This window comes from Oncorhynchus nerka, linkage group LG24, assembly GCF_034236695.1.
Source record: "Oncorhynchus nerka isolate Pitt River linkage group LG24, Oner_Uvic_2.0, whole genome shotgun sequence".
NCBI classification, from domain to species: Eukaryota; Metazoa; Chordata; class Actinopteri; order Salmoniformes; family Salmonidae; genus Oncorhynchus; species Oncorhynchus nerka.
In genome coordinates this window covers 100,186,603-100,205,161 of record NC_088419.1, presented here as the reverse complement: position 1 = coordinate 100,205,161, position 18,559 = coordinate 100,186,603, and positions in this window count along the sequence as shown.

Genomic DNA, 18,559 nt, shown 5'->3' with positions numbered 1-18,559 from the left:
CAGGTGGATAAATGGATCCAAAAAGGAGAAGGAAAAAAATGCGGTGTTAAAAAAAAAGTACAATAAAAAAAAAAACAATGCTAATGAAATCAAATCAGCTCTTCTGTTTTAATCAGGTCCCTACATAGGCTCAGAAGGATCCTGTGATGGCGAGATATTTCCTGGAGACAGTCGTCCTTGCCGTGCTCGTGCCGTTAAGTCTTGGAGGCCCAAGCCTCCCGGGTGGCGCAGTGGTCTAGGGCACTGCATCGCAGCGCTAGCTGTGCCACCAGAGACTCTGGGTTCGCGCCCAGGCTCTGTCGCAGCCGGCCTCACGTAGGTTGCCAGTTTACGTTAGAAACTGGGGGAAAACAGAGTGGAATGTTTACCTTTTCTACACTGGTGGCTGGACGATGTTTGCGCATGCTGGATGCATCTCCGTCTTGTCGTTTGTCATTATCCAACTGGTCGGTGTTGCCTTGAGTTTCTTTACCAGGGGAGCCATCTCCTACTTCTCCTCCCCCATTTGACAGAGGAGTCAAAGGAGCACAGCAAGAGGAGCATGGTTATCAACGATGGTTGCATGTAACGAGCCGTGGAAGCCGAAGACAGTGGCCTCCCGCAAAGCAGTTTAAACTCCCAACGAGAGGCCAAGAACGGATACAAACAACAAATAGTTGTTCGCCACCCTGGAGCCTGATCTTCCTTGCCCCTGGCGGTACCTGTGTCTGCGGCAACTGTGCCTACTCCTACTCCTTCCCCTACGATTTTGAAGTCGACGTTGGCAATCTTCCGTCCCCGCTCTGGATCGAGCGGGGCTTCTCCATCTGTTGGAGGCACCATCCTGTGAAGCGTGGGAGTGGGGCTTCTCCATCTGTTGGAGGCACCATCCTGTGAAGCGTGGGATTGGGGCTTCTCCATCTGTCGGAGGCACCATCCTGTGAAGCGTGGGAGTGGGGCTTCTCCATCTGTTGGAGGCACCATCCTGTGGAGCGTGGGAGTGGGGCTTCTCCATCTGTTGGAGGCACCATCCTGTGAAGCGTGGGAGTGGGGCTTCTCCATCTGTTGGAGGCACCATCCTGTGAAGCGTGGGAGTGGGGCTTCTCCATCTGTTGGAGGCACCATCCTGTGATGCATGGGAGTGGGGCTTCTCCATCTGTTGGAGGCACCATCCTGTGAAGCGTGGGAGTGGGGCTTCTCCATCTGTTGGAGTCACCATCCTGTGATGCATGGGAGTGGGGCTTCTCCATCTGTTGGAGGCACCATCCTGTGATGCATGGGAGTGGGGCTTCTCCATCTGTTGGAGTCACCATCCTGTGATGCATGGGAGTGGGGCTTCTCCATCTGTTGGAGGCACCGTCCTGTGAAGCATGGGAGTGGGCGGATTTCCTTGTCCTTATTGCCAGCTGTGATTTTGGGCAGCTCCATGGTAAGAAATGTGACTGTTCCTGGTGTGTCCCATCCAGGAGCGAGAGTAAATTACATCACTAAGCTGTTCCAGAATGTACTACGCCAGGACATGGAAATCCATTCTAGTCCATGTGGGTTTTCAAATCTAATGTTATTAGTCACATGCGCCGAATACAACAGGTGTAGTAGACCTTACAGTGTAATGCTGAATACAACAGGTGTAGTAGACCTTACAGTGAAATGCTGAATACAACAGGTGTAGTAGACCTTACAGTGTAATGCTGAATACAACAGGTGTAGTAGACCTTACAGTGTAATGCTGAATACAACAGGTGTAGTAGACCTTACAGTGTAATGCTGAATACAACAGGTGTAGTAGACCTCACAGTGTAATGCTGAATACAACAGGTGTAGTAGACCTTACAGTGTAATGCTGAATACAACAGGTGTAGTAGACCTTACAGTGTAATGCTGAATACAACAGGTGTAGTAGACCTTACAGTGTAATGCTGAATACAACAGGTGTAGTAGACCTTACAGTGTAATGCTGAATACAACATGTGTAGTAGACCTTACAGTGTAATGCTGAATACAACATGTGTAGTAGACCTTACAGTGTAATGCTGAATACAACAGGTGTAGTAGACCTTACAGTGTAATGCTGAATACAACAGGTGTAGTAGACCTCACAGTGAAATGCTGAATACAACAGGTGTAGTAGACCTTACAGTGAAATGCTGAATACAACAGGTGTAGTAGACCTTACAGTGTAATGCTGAATACAACAGGTGTAGTAGACCTTACAGTGAAATGCTGAATACAACAGGTGTAGTAGACCTTACAGTGAAATGCTGAATACAACAGGTGTAGTAGACCTTACAGTGAAATGCTGAATACAACAGGTGTAGTAGACCTCACAGTGAAATGCTGAATACAACAGGTGTAGTAGACCTTACAGTGAAATGCTGAATACAACAGGTGTAGTAGACCTCACAGTGAAATACTGAATACAACAGGTGTAGTAGACCTCACAGTGAAATGCTGAATACAACAGGTGTAGTAGACCTCACAGTGAAATGCTGAATACAACAGGTGTAGTAGACCTCACAGTGTAATGCTGAATACAACAGGTGTAGTAGACCTCACAGTGAAATGCTGAATACAACAGGTGTAGTAGACCTCACAGTGAAATGCTGAATACAACAGGTGTAGTAGACCTCACAGTGTAATGCCGAATACAACAGGTGTAGTAGACCTCACAGTGTAATGCTGAATACAACAGGTGTAGTAGACCTCACAGTGGAATGCTGAATACAACAGGTGTAGTAGACCTCACAGTGTAATGCCGAATACAACAGGTGTAGTAGACCTCACAGTGTAATGCTGAATACAACAGGTGTAGTAGACCTCACAGTGTAATGCCGAATACAACAGGTGTAGTAGACCTCACAGTGTAATGCTGAATACAACAGGTGTAGTAGACCTCACAGTGAAATGCTGAATACAACAGGTGTAGTAGACCTCACAGTGTAAATGCTGAATACAACAGGTGTAGTAGACCTCACAGTGAAATGCTGAATACAACAGGTGTAGTAGACCTCACAGTGAAATGATGAATACAACAGGTGTAGTAGACCTCACAGTGAAATGCTGAATACAACAGGTGTAGTAGACCTCACAGTGTAATGCTGAATACAACAGGTGTAGTAGACCTCACAGTGAAATGCTGAATACAACAGGTGTAGTAGACCTCACAGTGAAATGCTGAATACAACAGGTGTAGTAGACCTCACAGTGTAATGCTGAATACAACAGGTGTAGTAGACCTTACAGTGAAATGCTGAATACAACAGGTGTAGTAGACCTCACAGTGAAATGCTGAATACAACAGGTGTAGTAGACCTCACAGTGAAATGCTGAATACAACAGGTGTAGTAGACCTCACAGTGAAATGCTGAATACAACAGGTGTAGTAGACCTCACAGTGTAATGCTGAATACAACAGGTGTAGTAGACCTCACAGTGAAATGCTGAATACAACAGGTGTAGTAGACCTTACAGTGTAATGCTGAATACAACAGGTGTAGTAGACCTTACAGTGTAATGCTGAATACAACAGGTGTAGTAGACCTTACAGTGTAATGCTGAATACAACATGTGTAGTAGACCTTACAGTGTAATGCTGAATACAACAGGTGTAGTAGACCTTACAGTGTAATGCTGAATACAACAGGTGTAGTAGACCTCACAGTGAAATGCTGAATACAACAGGTGTAGTATACCTTACAGTGAAATGCTGAATACAACAGGTGTAGTAGACCTTACAGTGTAATGCTGAATACAACAGGTGTAGTAGACCTTACAGTGAAATGCTGAATACAACAGGTGTAGTAGACCTTACAGTGAAATGCTGAATACAACAGGTGTAGTAGACCTCACAGTGAAATACTGAATACAACATGTGTAGTAGACCTCACAGTGAAATGCTGAATACAACAGGTGTAGTAGACCTTACAGTGTAATGCTGAATACAACAGGTGTAGTAGACCTTACAGTGTAATGCTGAATACAACAGGTGTAGTAGACCTTACAGTGTAATGCTGAATACAACAGGTGTAGTAGACCTCACAGTGTAATGCTGAATACAACAGGTGTAGTAGACCTCACAGTGTAATGCTGAATACAACAGGTGTAGTAGACCTCACAGTGTAATGCTGAATACAACAGGTGTAGTAGACCTCACAGTGTAATGCTGAATACAACAGGTGTAGTAGACCTCACAGTGAAATGCTGAATACAACAGGTGTAGTAGACCTCACAGTGAAATGCTGAATACAACAGGTGTAGTAGACCTCACAGTGAAATGATGAATACAACAGGTGTAGTAGACCTCACAGTGAAATGCTGAATACAACAGGTGTAGTAGACCTCACAGTGTAATGCTGAATACAACAGGTGTAGTAGACCTCACAGTGAAATGCTGAATACAACAGGTGTAGTAGACCTCACAGTGAAATGCTGAATACAACAGGTGTAGTAGACCTCACAGTGTAATGCTGAATACAACAGGTGTAGTAGACCTTACAGTGAAATGCTGAATACAACAGGTGTAGTAGACCTCACAGTGAAATGCTGAATACAACAGGTGTAGTAGACCTCACAGTGAAATGCTGAATACAACAGGTGTAGTAGACCTCACAGTGAAATGCTGAATACAACAGGTGTAGTAGACCTCACAGTGTAATGCTGAATACAACAGGTGTAGTAGACCTCACAGTGAAATGCTGAATACAACAGGTGTAGTAGACCTTACAGTGAAATGCTGAATACAACAGGTGTAGTAGACCTCACAGTGAAATGCTGAATACAACAGGTGTAGTAGACCTTACAGTGTAATGCTGAATACAACAGGTGTAGTAGACCTCACAGTGAAATGCTGAATACAACAGGTGTAGTAGACCTCACAGTGAAATGCTGAATACAACAGGTGTAGTAGACCTCACAGTGTAATGCTGAATACAACAGGTGTAGTAGACCTTACAGTGAAATGCTGAATACAACAGGTGTAGTAGACCTTACAGTGAAATGCTGAATACAACAGGTGTAGTAGACCTCACAGTGAAATACTGAATACAACAGGTGTAGTAGACCTCACAGTGAAATGCTGAATACAACAGGTGTAGTAGACCTCACAGTGAAATGCTGAATACAACAGGTGTAGTAGACCTTACAGTGTAATGCTGAATACAACAGGTGTAGTAGACCTTACAGTGTAATGCTGAATACAACAGGTGTAGTAGACCTCACAGTGAAATGCTGAATACAACAGGTGTAGTAGACCTTACAGTGTAATGCTGAATACAACAGGTGTACTAGACCTTACAGTGTAATGCTGAATACAACAGGTGTAGTAGACCTTACAGTGTAATGCTGAATACAACAGGTGTAGTAGACCTTACAGTGTAATGCTGAATACAACAGGTGTAGTAGACCTCACAGTGTAATGCTGAATACAACAGGTGTAGTAGACCTCACAGTGTAATGCTGAATACAACAGGTGTAGTAGACCTCACAGTGTAATGCTGAATACAACAGGTGTAGTAGACCTCACAGTGTAATGCTGAATACAACAGGTGTAGTAGACCTTACAGTGAAATGCTGAATACAACAGGTGTAGTAGACCTCACAGTGAAATGCTGAATACAACAGGTGTAGTAGACCTCACAGTGAAATGATGAATACAACAGGTGTAGTAGACCTCACAGTGAAATGCTGAATACAACAGGTGTAGTAGACCTCACAGTGTAATGCTGAATACAACAGGTGTAGTAGACCTCACAGTGAAATGCTGAATACAACAGGTGTAGTAGACCTCACAGTGAAATGCTGAATACAACAGGTGTAGTAGACCTCACAGTGTAATGCTGAATACAACAGGTGTAGTAGACCTCACAGTGAAATGCTGAATACAACAGGTGTAGTAGACCTCACAGTGAAATGCTGAATACAACAGGTGTAGTAGACCTCACAGTGAAATGCTGAATACAACAGGTGTAGTAGACCTCACAGTGAAATGCTGAATACAACAGGTGTAGTAGACCTCACAGTGTAATGCTGAATACAACAGGTGTAGTAGACCTCACAGTGAAATGCTGAATACAACAGGTGTAGTAGACCTTACAGTGAAATGCTGAATACAACAGGTGTAGTAGACCTCACAGTGAAATGCTGAATACAACAGGTGTAGTAGACCTTACAGTGTAATGCTGAATACAACAGGTGTAGTAGACCTTACAGTGTAATGCTGAATACAACAGGTGTAGTAGACCTCACAGTGAAATGCTGAATACAACAGGTGTAGTAGACCTTACAGTGAAATGCTGAATACAACAGGTGTAGTAGACCTTACAGTGTAATGCTGAATATAACAGGTGTAGTAGACCTTACAGTGAAATGCTGAATACAACAGGTGTAGTAGACCTCACAGTGAAATGCTGAATATAACAGGTGTAGTAGACCTCACAGTGAAATGCTGAATACAACAGGTGTAGTAGACCTCACAGTGAAATGCTGAATACAACAGGTGTAGTAGACCTCACAGTGTAATGCTGAATACAACAGGTGTAGTAGACCTCACAGTGAAATGCTGAATACAACAGGTGTAGTAGACCTCACAGTGTAATGCTGAATACAACAGGTATAGTAGACCTCACAGTGTAATGCTGAATACAACAGGTGTAGTAGACCTCACAGTGAAATGCTGAATACAACAGGTGTAGTAGACCTCACAGTGAAATGCTGAATACAACAGGTGTAGTAGACCTCACAGTGTAATGCTGAATACAACAGGTGTAGTAGACCTCACAGTGAAATGCTGAATACAACAGGTGTAGTAGACCTTACAGTGAAATGCTGAATACAACAGGTGTAGTAGACCTCACAGTGAAATGCTGAATACAACAGGTGTAGTAGACCTTACAGTGTAATGCTGAATACAACAGGTGTAGTAGACCTTACAGTGTAATGCTGAATACAACAGGTGTAGTAGACCTCACAGTGAAATGCTGAATACAACAGGTGTAGTAGACCTTACAGTGAAATGCTGAATACAACAGGTGTAGTAGACCTTACAGTGAAATGCTGAATACAACAGGTGTAGTAGACCTTACAGTGAAATGCTGAATACAACAGGTGTAGTAGACCTCACAGTGAAATGCTGAATATAACAGGTGTAGTAGACCTCACAGTGAAATGCTGAATACAACAGGTGTAGTAGACCTCACAGTGAAATGCTGAATACAACAGGTGTAGTAGACCTCACAGTGTAATGCTGAATACAACAGGTGTAGTAGACCTCACAGTGAAATGCTGAATACAACAGGTGTAGTAGACCTCACAGTGTAATGCTGAATACAACAGGTATAGTAGACCTCACAGTGTAATGCTGAATACAACAGGTGTAGTAGACCTCACAGTGTAATGCTGAATACAACAGGTGTAGTAGACCTTACAGTGTAATGCTGAATACAACAGGTGTAGTAGACCTCACAGTGTAATGCTGAATACAACAGGTGTAGTAGACCTTACAGTGAAATGCTGAATACAACAGGTGTAGTAGACCTCACAGTGAAATGCTGAATACAACAGGTGTAGTAGACCTTACAGTGTAATGCTGAATACAACAGGTGTAGTAGACCTCACAGTGTAATGCTGAATACAACAGGTGTAGTAGACCTCACAGTGTAATGCTGAATACAACAGGTGTAGTAGACCTCACAGTGTAATGCTGAATACAACAGGTGTAGTAGACCTCACAGTGTAATGCTGAATACAACAGGTGTAGTAGACCTTACAGTGAAATGCTGAATACAACAGGTGTAGTAGACCTCACAGTGAAATGCTGAATACAACAGGTGTAGTAGACCTCACAGTGAAATGATGAATACAACAGGTGTAGTAGACCTCACAGTGAAATGCTGAATACAACAGGTGTAGTAGACCTCACTGTGTAATGCTGAATACAACAGGTGTAGTAGACCTCACAGTGAAATGCTGAATACAACAGGTGTAGTAGACCTCACAGTGAAATGCTGAATACAACAGGTGTAGTAGACCTCACAGTGTAATGCTGAATACAACAGGTGTAGTAGACCTCACAGTGAAATGCTGAATACAACAGGTGTAGTAGACCTCACAGTGAAATGCTGAATACAACAGGTGTAGTAGACCTCACAGTGAAATGCTGAATACAACAGGTGTAGTAGACCTCACAGTGAAATGCTGAATACAACAGGTGTAGTAGACCTCACAGTGTAATGCTGAATACAACAGGTGTAGTAGACCTCACAGTGAAATGCTGAATACAACAGGTGTAGTAGACCTTACAGTGAAATGCTGAATACAACAGGTGTAGTAGACCTCACAGTGAAATGCTGAATACAACAGGTGTAGTAGACCTTACAGTGTAATGCTGAATACAACAGGTGTAGTAGACCTTACAGTGTAATGCTGAATACAACAGGTGTAGTAGACCTCACAGTGAAATGCTGAATACAACAGGTGTAGTAGACCTTACAGTGAAATGCTGAATACAACAGGTGTAGTAGACCTTACAGTGTAATGCTGAATATAACAGGTGTAGTAGACCTTACAGTGAAATGCTGAATACAACAGGTGTAGTAGACCTCACAGTGAAATGCTGAATATAACAGGTGTAGTAGACCTCACAGTGAAATGCTGAATACAACAGGTGTAGTAGACCTCACAGTGAAATGCTGAATACAACAGGTGTAGTAGACCTCACAGTGTAATGCTGAATACAACAGGTGTAGTAGACCTCACAGTGAAATGCTGAATACAACAGGTGTAGTAGACCTCACAGTGTAATGCTGAATACAACAGGTATAGTAGACCTCACAGTGTAATGCTGAATACAACAGGTGTAGTAGACCTTACAGTGTAATGCTGAATACAACAGGTGTAGTAGACCTTACAGTGTAATGCTGAATACAACAGGTGTAGTAGACCTCACAGTGAAATGCTGAATACAACAGGTGTAGTAGACCTTGGGGGTACCGGTACAGAGTCAATGTGGAGGCTATATACAGGGGGTACTGGTACAGAGTCAATGTGGAGGCTATATACAGGGGGTACCAGTACAGAGTCAATGTGGAGACTATATACAGGGGGTACCGATACAGAGTCAATGTGGAGGCTATATACAGGGGGTACTGGTACAGAGTCAATGTGGAGGCTATATACAGGGGGTACCGGTACAGAGTCAATGTGGAGGCTATATACAGGGGGTACCGGTACAGAGTCAATGTGGAGGCTATATACAGGGGGTACTGGTACAGAGTCAATGTGGAGGTTATATACAGGGGGCACCGGTACAGAGTCAATGTGGAGGCTATATACAGGGGGGCACCGGTACAGAGTCAATGTGGAGGCTATATACAGGGGTACCGGTACAGAGTCAATGTGGAGGCTATATACAGGGGTACCGGTACAGAGTCAGTGTGGAGGCTATGTACAGGGGGTACCGGTGCAGAGTCAATGTGGAGGCTATATACAGGGGTACCGGTACAGAGTCAATGTGGAGGCTATATACAGGGGGTACCGGTACAGAGTCAATGTGGAGGCTATATACAGGGGGTTGCGGTACAGAGTCAATGTGGAGGCTATATACAGGGGTACCGGTACAGAGTCAATGTGGAGGCTATATACAGGGGTACCGGTACAGAGTCAGTGTGGAGACTATATACAGGGGTACTGGTACAGAGTCAATGTGGAGGCTATATACAGGGTATTACGGTACAGAGTCAATGTGGAGGCTATATACAGGGGTACTGGTACAGAGTCAATGTGGAGGCTATATACAGGGTATTACGGTACAGAGTCAATGTGGAGGCTATATACAAGGGGTACTGGTACAGAGTCAATGTGGAGGCTATATACAGGGGGTACTGGTACAGAGTCAATGTGGAGGCTATATACAGGGTATTACGGTACAGAGTCAATGTGGAGGCTATATACAGGGGGTACTGGTACAGAGTCAATGTGGAGGCTATATACAGGGTATTACGGTACAGAGTCAATGTGGAGGCTATATACAGGGGTACTGGTACAGAGTCAATGTGGAGGCTATATACAGGGTATTACGGTACAGAGTCAATGTGGAGGCTGTATACAGGGGTACTGGTACAGAGTCAATGTGGAGGCTATATACAGGGTATTACGGTACAGAGTCAATGTGGAGGCTATATACAGGGGGTACTGGTACAGAGTCAATGTGGAGGCTATATACAGGGGGTACTGGTACAGAGTCAATGTGGAGACTATATACAGGGGGTACTGGTACAGAGTCAATGTGGAGACTATATACAGGGAGGTACTGGTACAGAGTCAATGTGGAGACTATATACAGGGGGTACTGGTACAGAGTCAATGTGGAGACTATATACAGGGAGGTACTGGTACAGAGTCAATGTGGAGGCTATATACAGGGAGGTACTGGTACAGAGTCAATGTGGAGACTATATACAGGGAGGTACTGGTACAGAGTCAATGTGGAGACTATATACAGGGAGGTACTGGTACAGAGTCAATGTGGAGACTATATACAGGGAGGTACTGGTACAGAGTCAATGTGGAGACTATATACAGGGAGGTACTGGTACAGAGTCAATATGGAGGCTATATACAGGGGGTACTGGTACAGAGTCAATGTGGAGGCTATATACAGGGTATTACGGTACAGAGTCAATGTGGAGGCTATATACAGGGTGTTACGGTACAGAGTCAATGTGGAGGCTATATACAGGGTATTACGGTACAGAGTCAATGTGGAGGCTATATACAGGGTGTTACGGTACAGAGTCAATGTGGAGGCTATATACAGGGTGTTACGGTACAGAGTCAATGTGGAGGCTATATACAGGGGGTACTGGTACAGAGTCAATGTGGAGGCTATATACAGGGTGTTACGGTACAGAGTCAATGTGGAGGCTATATACAGGGGGTACCGGTACAGAGTCAATGTGGAGACTATATACAGGGGGTACCGGTACAGAGTCAATGTGGAGGCTATATACAGGGTGTTACGGTACAGAGTCAATGTGGAGGCTATATACAGGGGGTACCGGTACAGAGTCAATGTGGAGACTATATACAGGGGGTACCGGTACAGAGTCAATGTGGAGGCTATATACAGGGTGTTACGGTACAGAGTCAATGTGGAGGCTATATACAGGGTGTTACGGTACAGAGTCAATGTGGAGGCTATATACAGGGTGTTACAGTACAGAGTCAATGTGGAGGCTATATACAGGGTATTACGGTACAGAGTCAATGTGGAGGCTATATACAGGGGTACCGGTACAGAGTCAATGTGGAGGCTATATACAGGGTGTTACAGTACAGAGTCAATGTGGAGGCTATATACAGGGGGTACCGGTGCCGAGTCAATGTGGAGGCTATATACAGGGGTACCGGTACAGAGTCAATGTGGAGGCTATATACAGGGGGCACCGGTACAGAGTCAATGTGGAGGCTATATACAGGGTACCGGTACAGAGTCAATGTGGAGGCTATATACAGGGTACCGGTGCCGGTCAGTGTGGAGACTATATACAGGGGTACCGGTACAGAGTCAATGTGGAGGCTATATACAGGGTGTTACGGTACAGAGTCAATGTGGAGGCTATATACAGGGTGTTACGGTACAGAGTCAATGTGGAGGCTATATACAGGGTGTTACGGTACAGAGTCAATGTGGAGGCTATATACAGGGTGTTACGGTACAGAGTCAATGTGGAGGCTTTATACAGGGGGTACCGGTACAGAGTCAATGTGGAGGCTATATACAGGGGGTACTGGTACAGAGTCAATGTGGAGGCTATATACAGGGTGTTACGGTACAGAGTCAATGTGGAGGCTATATACAGGGTATTACGGTACAGAGTCAATGTGGAGGCTATATACAGGGTATTACGGTACAGAGTCAATGTGGAGACTATATACAGGGGGTACCGGTATAGAGTCAATGTGGAGGCTATATACAGGGGGTACCGGTATAGAGTCAATGTGGAGGCTATATACAGGGGGTACCGGTATAGAGTCAATGTGGAGGCTATATACAGGGGGTACCGGTATAGAGTCAATGTGGAGGCTATATACAGGGGTACCGGTATAGAGTCAATGTGGAGCTATATACAGGGGGTACCGGTACAGAGTCAATGTGGAGGCTATATACAGGGGTACCGGTATAGAGTCAATGTGGAGGCTATATACAGGGGTACCGGTACAGAGTCAATGTGGAGGCTATATACAGGGGGTACCGGTATAGAGTCAATGTGGAGGCTATATACAGGGGTACTGGTACAGAGTCAATGTGGAGGCTATATACAGGGGTACCAGTACAGAGTCAATGTGGAGGCTATATACAGGGGTACCGGTACAGAGTCAATGTGGAGGCTATATACAGGGGGTACCGGTACAGAGTCAATGTGGAGGCTATATACAGGTGGTACCGGTATAGAGTCAATGTGGAGGCTATATACAGGGGGTACCGGTACAGAGTCAATGTGGAGGCTATATACAGGGTGTTACGGTACAGAGTCAATGTGGAGGCTATATACAGGGTGTTACGGTACAGAGTCAATGTGGAGGCTATATACAGGGGGTACCGGTACAGAGTCAATGTGGAGGCTATATACAGGGGGTACTGGTACAGAGTCAATGTGGAGGCTATATACAGGGGGTACCGATACAGAGTCAGTGTGGAGGCTATATACAGGGGTGTACCGATACAGAGTTAATGTGTGGGGGCACCGGTTATTTAAGGTAATATGTACATGTAGGTAGAGTTATTTTTTTATTTCACCTTTATTTAACCAGGTAGGCTAGTTAAGAAAAGAGAGTATATACATTGTGTACAAAAGGCATGTGGAGGTAGGCGAATAAATACAATTTTGCAGATTAACACTGGAGTGATAAATGATCAGATGGTCATGTACAGGTAGATACTGGTGTGCAAAAGAGCAGAAAAGTAAATAAATATAAACAGTATGGGGATGAGGTAGACAAAATTGGGTGGGCTATTTACCAATAGACTATGTACAGCTGCAGCGATCGGTTAGCTGCTCAGATAGCAGATGTTTGAAGTTGGTGAGGGAGATAAAAGTCTCCAACTTCAGCAATTTTTGCAATTCGTTCCAGTCACAGGCAGCAGAGAACTGGAACAAAAGGCGGGCAAATGAGGTGTTGGCTTTAGGGATGATCAGTGAGACACACCTGCTGGAGCGCGTGCTACGGGTGGGTGTTGCCATCGTGACCAGTGAACTGAGATAAGGCGGAGCTTTACCTAACATGGACTTGTAGATGACCTGGAGCCAGTGGGTCTGGCCACGAATATGTAGCGAGGGCCAGCCGACTAGAGCATACAGGTCGCAGTGGTGGGTGGTATAAGGTGCTTTAGTAACAAAACGTATGGCACTGTGATAAACTGCATCCAGTTTGCTGAGTAGAGTACTGACAATATCTTTCAATATGCCCATATGCATTAATGAGCCATTTGGGACAGGCACTATAAAGCCAACCCAATTCCCTTAGCTCGGGTCCTTTTCCAGCATACCCGGAAGCTACAGAGATGGAGAGAGAGGAACAGAACAAACAAACAATGCGCTCATCCACAACATTGATAAGTATAATAATTATTGTATCTCTCAAATATGAACATTGACAAGTGTGCACCAAGACAGAAGTTAATTTGTGTGTCGACCCACATTGTTAACTTATCTTACAACAGCGCAGGGAGGAGTGATGAATATGTGTGTGCGTTAAAGAACCAAATGCTGCCCGCGGCCAGTGACGGACTTCTACATCACAGTGTTGCCATCGTGACCAGTGAACTGAGATAAGGCGGAGCTTTACCTAACATGGACTTGTAGATGACCTGGAGCCAGTGGGTCTGGCCACGAATATGTAGTGAGGGCCAGCCGACTAGAGCATACAGGTCGCAGTGGTGGGTGGTATAAGGTGCTTTAGTAACAAAACGTATGTCACTGTGATAAACTGCATCCAGTTTGCTGAGTAGAGTATTGGAAGCCATTTTGTAGATGACATTGCCGAAGTCGAGGATCGGTAGGATAGTCAGTTTTACTAGGGTAAGTTTGGCAACGTGAGTGAAGGAGGCTTTGTTGCGGAATAGAAAGCCGACTCTAGATTTGATTTTAGATTGGAGATGTTTGATATGAGTCTGGAAGGAGAGTTTACAGTCTAGCCAGACACCTAGGTACTTATAGATGTCCACATATTCTAGGTCGGAACCATCCAGGGTGGTGATACTAGTCGGGCGTGCGGGTGCAGGCAGCGAACGGTTGCAAAGCATGCATTTGGTTTTACTAGTGTTTAAGAGCAGTTGGAGGCCACGGAAGGAGTGTTGTATGGCATTGAAGCTCGTTTTGAGGTTATATAGCACAGTGTCCAAGGACGGGCCGGAAGTATACAGAATGGTGTCGTCTGCGTAGAGGTGGATCAGGGAATCGCCCGCAGCAAGAGCAACATCATTGATATATACAGAGAAAAGAGTCGGCCCGAAAATTGAACCCTGTGGCACCCCCATAGAGACTGCCAGAGGACCGGACAGCATGCCCTCCGATTTGACACACTGAACTCTGTCTGCAAAGTAGTTGGTGAACCAGGCAAGGCAGTCTTCAGAAAAACCGAGGCTACTGAGTCTGCCGATAAGAATATGGTGATTGACAGAGTCGAAAGCCTTGGCAAGGTCGATGAAGACGGCTGCACAGTACTGTCTTTTATCGATGGCGGTTATGATATCGTTTAGTACCTTGAGCGTGGCTGAGGTGCACCCGTGACCGGCTCAGAAACCAGATTGCACAGCGGAGAAGGTACGGTGGGATTCGAGATGGTCAGTGACCTGTTTGTTGACTTGGCTTTTGAAGACCTTAGATAGGCAGGGCAGGATGGATATAGGTCTGTAACAGTTTGGGTCCAGGGTGTCTCCCCCTTTGAAGAGGGGGATGACTGCGGCAGCTTTCCAATCCTTGGGGATCTCAGACGATATGAAAGAGAGGTTGAACAGGCTGGTAATAGGGGTTGCGACAATGGCGGCGGATAGTTTCAGAAATAGAGGGTCCAGATTGTCAAGACCAGCTGATTTGTACGGGTCCAGGTTTTGCAGCTCTTTCAGAACATCTGCTATCTGGATTTGGGTAAAGGAGAACCTGGAGATGCTTGGGCGTGTAGTTGCGGGGGGGGGGGGGGGGCGGAGCTGTTGGCCGAGGTTGGAGTAGCCAGGAGGAAGGCATGGCCAGCCGTTGAGAAATGCTTGTTGAAGTTTTCGATAATCATATTGAAGTGACTATGCATAGATGACAACAGAGAGTAACAGTGGTATAAAGAAGGGATGGGGGGGCAATGCAAATAGTCTAGGAAGCCATCTGATTAGATGTTCAGGAGTCTTATGACTTGGGGGTAGAAGCTGTTTAGAAGCCTCTTGGACCGAGACTTGGCGCTCCGGTACCGCTTGCCGTGCGATAGCAGAGAGAACAGTCTATGACCAGGGTGGCTGACACCGCCTGGTATAGAGGTCCTGGATGGCAGGAAGCTTGGCCCCAGTGATGTACAGGGCTGTTTATACTACCCTCTGTAGTGCCTTGCAGTCGGGGGCCGAGCAGTTGCCATAACAGGCAGCGATGCAACCGATGCAACCATGCTCTCGATGGTGCAGCTGTAGAACCTTTTGAGGATCTGAGGACCCATGCCAAATCTTTTCAGTTACCGGAGGGGGAATAGGTTTTGTCGAGCCGTCTTCGACTGTCTTGGTGTGCTTGGACCATGTTAGTTTGTTGGTGATGTGGACACCAAGGAACTTGAAGCTCTCAACCTGCTCCACTACAACCCCGTCGATGAGAATGGGGGCGTGCTCTGTCCTCCTTTTCCTGTAGCCTACAATCATCTCCTTAGTCTTGATTACGTTGAGGGAGAGGTTGTTGTCCTTGCACCACACAGCCGGGTCTCTGACCTCCCAAAGGCTGTCTCGTCGTTGTCGGTGATCAGGCCTACCATTTTTGTGTCGTCAGAAAACTTGATGGTGTTGGAGTCGTGCCTGGCCATGCAGTCATGAGTGAACAGGGAGTACAGGAGGGGACTGAGCACGCACCTCTGAGGGGCCCTTGTGTTGAGGATGTGTTGAGGATCAGCGTGGCGGATGTGTTGTTACATACCCTTACCACCTGGGGGCGACCTGTCAGGAAGTCCAGGATCCACTTGCAGAGGGAGGTGTTTAGTCCCATGTTCCTTAACTTAGTAATTAACTTTGAGGGGACTATGGTGTTGAACGCTGATCTGTAGTCAATTAATAGCATTCTCACATACAGGGGAGAACAACTATTTGATAACCTGCAAAATCGGCAGAAAAGCAAAGCATGTAGAGGTCTAATTAATAGGTACACTTCTTCAACTGAGGGAAGGAGATTGAAAGAAATCATGGACTAAAACAAAAAAAGCATCCAAAAAATCACATTGTGATTTTTTGGGTAATTCATTTGCATTTTTGTTGACATAAGTATTGGATACATCAGAAAAGCAGAACTTAATATTTGGTGCACAGTTTTAACCTTTGTTTGCTTACAGAGATCATACATTTCCTGTAGTTCTTGACCAGGGAGCAGCAACCTCCATACAGACCTCTCCTTCATTGTTCGGGGCTTTGATAACCTTTGTAGCTCCCTCCAAAAAACTGCAAGGCCACTCCAGGACCTTGAGATTAATTCCTGGCTAAAAAAATCATACAATGTGATTTTCTGGATTTTTGTTTTTAGATTTGGTCTCTCACAGTTACAATTACAGACCTCTACATGCTTTGTAAGTAGGAAAACCTGCAAAATCAGCAGTGTATCAAATACTTGTTCTCCCCACTGTCGGTGTTCCTTTTGTCCAGGTGGGAAAGGGCAGTGTGGAGTGTAATGGAGATTGCATTATCTGTGGATCTGTTGGGCAGTATGCAAATTGGAGTGGGTCTAGGGTTTCTGGGATGATTTCTGTCTTGATGTGAGCCATGACCAGCCTTCAGCAGTCAAATACACTTCAGGTGGCTACAGGGGATCTGTTGGGCAGTATGCTAGTGGGTCTAGGGTCTGGGATGAGTCATTTAGGCAGGTTACCTTCGTGTTCTTGGGCACAGGGACTATGGAGGTCTGCTTAATTAAAACCTCTTGGTGTTAGGGGGCAGTATTTTCATTTTTGAAAAACGTTCCCGTAGTAAACGGGATATTTTGTCAGGAAAAGATGCTAGAATATGCATATAATTGACAGCTTTGGATAGAAAACACTCCAAAACTGTAAACATATTGTCTGTGAGTATAACAAAACTGATGTTGCAGGCGAAAGCCTGAGAAGAATCCAATCCGGAAGTGCCCCAGGTTTTGAAAGGACTGCGTTCCAATGACTCCCTATTCAGCTGTAAATGTACCATCAACGAGCTTACGCTTTCTACGTATTCCCCAAGGTGTATTCCCCAAACCTCTTTAAGGAATACCTAGGATAGGATAAAGTAATCCCTCTCACCCCTCCCCCCTTAAAAGATTTAGATGCACTACTGTTCCACTGGATGTCATAAGGTGAATGCACCAATTTGTAAGTCGCTCTGGATAAGAGCGTCTGCTAAATGACTTAAATGTAAATGTAAATGTGTCTACAGCATTGTGACGTAGTTTTACGCATTTCTGTTGAAGAATAGCCGTAGGTGGCCACATTGCGTAAGTGGTCACATGGTGGCTCCGAGAGAGATTCTCGTGTAAAATACAGAGGTAGCCATTATTCCAATCGCTTCTACTGAGAAACCAATTGTCCCGGTTGATATATTATCGAATAGATATGTGAAAAACACCTTGAGGATGGATTCTAAACAACGTTTGCCATGTTTCTGTCGATATTATGGAGCTAATTTGGAATATTTTTCAGAGTTGTGGTGACCGCAATTTCCGGGTGATTTCTCAGCCAAACGTGAAGAACAAACGGAGCTATTTCACCTACAAAAATAATATTTTGGGAAAAAATGAACTTTGGCTGTCTACCTGGGAGTCTCGTGAGTGAAAACATCCAAATGCTATGCTAGGCTATGATAAACTTACACAAATGCTTGTCTAGCGTTGGCTGTAAAGCATATTTTGAAAATCTGAGATGACAGTGTGATTAACAAAAGGCTAAGCTGTGTTCCAATATATTTCACTTGTGATTTTCATGAATAGGAATATTTTCTAGGAAGATTTATGTCCGTTGCGTTATGCTAATTAGTGTCAGATGATGATGACAACGGCCCCGTTCACGGGATGGGGTGTCACTACAGGTTAAACATGTTGGTATTACAGACTCGAACAGGGAGAGATTGAAAAAGTCAGTGAAGACACTTTCTAGTTGGTCAGCGCCTGTTCGCAGTACATGTCCTGGTAATCTGTCTGGCCCTGCGTCATTGTGAATGTTGACCTGTTTAAAGTTCTCACTCACATCGGCTGCGGAGAGCGTGATCACACAGTCATCCGGAACAGCTGGTGCTCTCATGCTTGTTTCAGTGTTATTTGCCTCAAAGCGGGCATAGAGGTAGTTTAGCTCATCCGGTAGGCTCGTGTCACTGGGAAGCTCTCGGCTG